At 32.0% G+C, this 5369-nt stretch overlaps 1 non-coding gene across 1 annotated transcript; it reads right to left on the bottom strand.

Moving 5' to 3' along the window:
• Positions 1-4231: 4231 nt before the first annotated feature.
• TRNAT-AGU lies at positions 4232-4305 on the bottom strand. The gene has a single exon. It is a non-coding gene; the product is annotated as a tRNA-Thr (tRNA).
• Between the last annotated feature and the right edge of the window lie 1064 nt (positions 4306-5369).

Below are 5369 nucleotides of genomic sequence, written 5' to 3'. Positions count from 1 at the left end.
TAGGTTATGGTTTTGGTACCCTGGCTTTCACGACGTTTGGCGAGCTTGGTGAGGAAACAATGGGTTTACTTAAGAGGATGCATAATCATTTGTCTAGGTTTGATGTTGGTGCCAAGAAATGTAATTTCTATTTTCAACAGATTAGGGATTGTGATTTAGAAAGGTGTTGGAGCCCAACTAGGATTCCAACTAGTTTCTTGTCGTCTGATGATGTTCTTGACGATTAATTTCTATTTGTTAAAATAAGTTTATATTTGTAATTTATATAAATAGCAATCAAATATTTTAAAAATAAGAGTAATTATTTTGTTGTGTAGATTGTAGTAATATTTCATTTTAATGATGTGAATAATATATGTAACGTGTCCCCGCAACCCATATTTTTGGGATTTGACGTGTCCCCATAACCGTGTCGTGTCGTAACTGTGTTCCGTATCCGTGTCGGTGCAACATAGGTGAAGAACCTTGGCCTGAAATGTGCATAAACATTCGACCTGGTCTGTAGATTTGGTTATAAACGAGATTCATGTGGCCCTTAGCAGGACTAGGTGAGTCCTTAACAATTCTCAAACGAATTTCAGTTGCAGCCTTATTGGATGTCCGGTGCTCCACTAATTTGTTGTTTTTGAGACTATGAAGCCACAATACTTCAATGCTTCAACTCCGCCAACTCCTAATGTTTCCCAGCAATGAATTAAACTCGTATTTGACTTCTTTCGCATCACATGACTCCAAAGTACCTATAAAATGCAAAAGAAACATAATATACAAAAAATACAAGAAAAACAGTTAAGAAAAGCATAAGAAATTGATACCCAAAAGATGTATTTTAGGCACCTATCATTATGTTTAGTAATGTGTGGTGGTTTCTGAGTATCTATGTGGTTCTCTGTCAGTATTCTTACCCCCACTTTTATAAAACTATAATTATTATCTTCCACTATTTAGCCTTGCTCCAAAAAATGTGTCATACGTTCAACTGGTTACATGTCCAGCTGAACCAATAGGTATGATCACATTATGCATGTTCTCTTTGCACCTTTAATTGAGTCATAATTGACTTAGTGCTACCACATCACTAATAGTGAGTCAAAATATAATGACTCGATGTGAGTATCAATAATTCTTATGTTTCTTGTAAAAATTCTCATTGCCTATCTGACTCCTAAGCAAGAGACGAGAACAAGATTCATGAGAACTTTTGCTAAGAAAAACTTGCCCCGAGATCAATTCATATTATCATATTGTTGATACTTAAACTTAAAACGAATTTTAGATTGAATTAGCAACCTCAAGTATCATAGATATTCTAAGGAACTTCATTCACGTTAGTCTAGCATGCGTCTGTTTCTTTCCAAGGATTGTTTTCTTAAAGGAATCTTGAAGTTTTACTATAATTTTCATTCCTGCGTTGTTTATCCTATGATTGTGTTTGCTACTTCTGCTAATGTCTTCTTCTAATGTTTCCTGATGTTTTTTTTATTGGTAAAGACTTTGGTGCTGGCGAGTTTTGAACTCAGGTCACTGGTACCATCACCTAATGACTTTACCACTGTACTACAATAACACTGACTCTAATGTTTCCTGATGTTCATCCATATAGTGTTCTCGTTCATACTAGAGTTTGGTGTTAAAATATTTTAAAGATATTTTCCTTAGAAAGGTCGCTATGTTTTTCCTATGGAGAATGACATCTAATAGGGGAGAGTTCAATTTTGAACATGTGCCTAATTCCTACATTTTATGGGGAGTGTGGCTTTGGAATTATAAGAGATGATTGTACCTTTATCTCTCCTTGATGAAGATGTTAGGTTGCGAAACTTAGTGGAATTGTCTTAAAAAATTGGTATGTTATCTTTAGTCTCAATAACTCTTATAATATTGACAAATTAAGGGGGAGATTGTTAGAGCATCGCTCGGTCGAACTCGCAAGTTTTGCTATCTCAAGATTGTTGTCAATGTTAGATGTACAAAACTATATCTAGATTTCTAGTCTACTAAAGTCAAGTCTCAGAGTAGGATTAAAGTAAGGTAGTTGAGTATTAGACATCGTCGAATAACCCTCAAAGATTGAAGAATGAAGAACAAACGAAGACATTTGAAAAAACTTTATCAATAAAATGGTATGTGAAGACGGACCTATCCTATTTACTCATGAAATATACCATTATATCTTATGAGACTATGTCGTATGATTTTAGTAGATTTAATATTGAAAAGAAGAGATTTTGAGTTTAATCTTATCTGGGTTTAAATATTGAAATATGATTCGATCAATGGATGTTCATAGATCCTAAACAATCTTAGTTAAAACAATTTATTGTTCACAAGCTGATTTTTTTTTCAATTTAATCATTTGTAAATTGCCAAAGCAAACAGTGCATACTGTTTATGGCTATTGGGAATGTTTAAAATTTATGAATGAGAGAATTAGATGAACTAATTGGAGAAATACGTACTCTATATGCATCTAAGTCAATCTGAATTCCGCGAACTGTAGAGGTTTGCATACCCTTTGCATGTGAGTTCGGGAATGGGTGGGAGGTTTGCAAACCCGATTTCATACCTCTAAAACCTGACTTCACGAACTATAGATGTTTGCAAACTCTTTACATCTAAGTTAGGGAATGGGGGGAAGGTTTACAAACCCGGTTTTCATATAACTATGGCCTAACTTCGCGGAAGAGGTTTGCAAACCCTGTTTGCATATATACACATACCCGGATGGAAAAAGTTCACGAACTTCCTCTTAGGGGTTCCATAACTCTTTGAGCTTGTGAACCATTTTTTAGACTTGTGTATTATTGAGTACCTCTAGTGCTTGTATGTTCAAAATATTACTTAGCCGCTATTTGACTATTATTGTGCACAGATCCATAGCTCTTCACCATAGTGCATATTTTTTTGTATAATTTCAAGGCGAAATTTTTACTTACTTACAAAAATTCATAACTAGGAATTTTTATCTAACTGAGAAAGTATTTTCTTGAATCTCAAGCAACCTTAAATTGGATTCAAAGATATCTGTGTCCTTGAATATTTTTTTAAATAAAGAGACTCTTGGAGCAAGATTGCTTAATCCCTGGAACTCTTGCGCTTTAGTTGAATATCTAGAGCAGTCCTCTATAACCTAGGTTTCTTTACGACTTTGAAGACTTCACTTAGGGATTCGTGAAGCTTGGCCATACTATATTTTTACTTGATAGTTTTTGTATCCGGATATTGTTCTACTGGTTATTGAAATTCATAAACTTTTGATGAGGAACAAGATAAATAGAAATCACAAAAGTTATCTTCACATTCTTTGAAGTTTTCCTCAACTACATTTCAGTCTGAAGTCTGATAGCAGGATAGTGTTTGTATATGTTTAATATATTGTAGCGTCCAAAGATGGACGAGGTCCCTGGGTATTTATGTCTTTGCAGTTTTCCTCATTATCAAAATTCTTATGTGTATGATTTTTACTTTTCTGCATTAAAAGTTCTTTTTTGATTGTTAAATGGTACTACACACGTTCATACTCTTATCAAAATAAAAATTAGTGGTTTTAAAAAAGTACCCTTATCAAAATAAAAATTAGTGATTTGAAAAAGTACCCTCTTCTTTTCAGCTAGTGTTGGAATTATCCATATGGGTCAATTTAAATGTCCAAAATAAATAAATATATAAGTTAATTTAATTTAATTGGCCATATAATCGACATAGAAATCATTCATCCACATTAAAAGCAATGATAATATGCATTAAACTTGAAAATGAGTCCTTTTTTTCGTTGAAAAAATCCTCATATTTAAGAAGAGCATGCAGCCAAAAATCTAGGTAACTAGGCAAAGAAACAAAAGAAAAATCCATGCACCCAACACCTCTTGGTACTAAATGGATTTCATTAGATCTTGATACTAAATTGCTTTCATTCGATTACTGGATAATTTCGAAGTCAAAGAAAAAAAAAGATTTTCATGAACCTAAAATGCTTTCATTGATTAAAAAGAAATAAAAAAAAATCTATTTTCATAAACCTAAAATGCTTTCATTAAGCAAAGAAAAAAAAACGATTTTCATAAACCTAAAATTCTTTTATTGAGCAAAGAAAAAAGATCTTGGTACTAAATTGCTTTCAGTTGATTGCTGGATATTTTCGAAGTCAAAGAAAAAAATAATCATAAACCTAAAATGCTTTCATTGATTAAAAGGAAAGAAAATAATAATAATAATTTTCATAAACCTAAAATGCTTTCATTGAGAGTTGAACTCAAGACCTCCCGCTTACTAAACGGGTGCTCTAACCAACTGAGCTATGAAAGCTTGTCGTGTGAACTATGAATTACTATTTAAGATTCAACTCTCTGGAGCTTTGAATTTATCCCTTTTCAAATAAATGATTTAGCTATTGTTGGATTTAGCAAACCCCATGATATATATTATATATTTACATATATATATAAGAAAATAATTAAATATATACTAAAGTCTAAAACTGTAAAGCAGCATCACTATGCTAGATACTATAGGTATATTATTGAAAATCTTTCACACTAGTCCTGTTAATTTTAAGCCTATTAGTCTATATAATGTGACTTACAAGGTAATATTTAAATTGTTATCTAGTAGACTCAAACCTTTACTTAACAAGATTATTTCTCCTTTTCAAACTGCTTTCCTTTCAGGTAGAGCTATTTCAGATAATATTGTGATAGCTCAAGAGTTAATTGATACCATGAAAAAAATAAAAATATCTGATGGATGGATGGCCATAAAATTAGACATTTCAAAAGCATTTGATAGGGTAGAACGAAGTTTTCTCATCGCTTCTATGAAAAATCTAGGTTTTTCTAGGGATATTGGCGTGATTTAATTGAACAATGTATAAATTTCAAAAGCTTTTGGAGAACTTCATCAACAAAAGTTAAGTGAAGACTGAACTACCTATTTCTCAAGTTATATTCACTTTTCTATCCTTGAGACGATTGTCACATAACTAATTAGACTAGATTGCATAGACAAGAATTTCGAGTCGAGAACTAATAATTTAGTTTACGAATTTCTCGAAATATAATGACTAAGCTTAATTAACATTTGTTCATACTTGATAAAATTTCGGTGGAGAACAATTTATTATTCAGACTCAAATCATGATTCAAGTTTATCATTTGAAAATAGCTTGGAACAGTGATATGTGTCATTGATATTATTCAAAAATATTTTGAATTGATTTAGAGATATATAGAACTACTATAGTCGGAATACAAGACAGTGTTATCAATCTTACAAACTGAGAAAAGTATTATATGTTTGAAGCCGTATTAAATGTATTCGTACAAGTAGCGGAGTATCTATATATCGAATTTCAGATTTGTGTGATATACATA

This window comes from Papaver somniferum, chromosome 8 (assembly GCF_003573695.1).
Source record: "Papaver somniferum cultivar HN1 chromosome 8, ASM357369v1, whole genome shotgun sequence".
Taxonomy (NCBI): Eukaryota; Viridiplantae; Streptophyta; class Magnoliopsida; order Ranunculales; family Papaveraceae; genus Papaver; species Papaver somniferum.
This window is presented reverse-complemented; position numbering and strand designations above follow the sequence as displayed.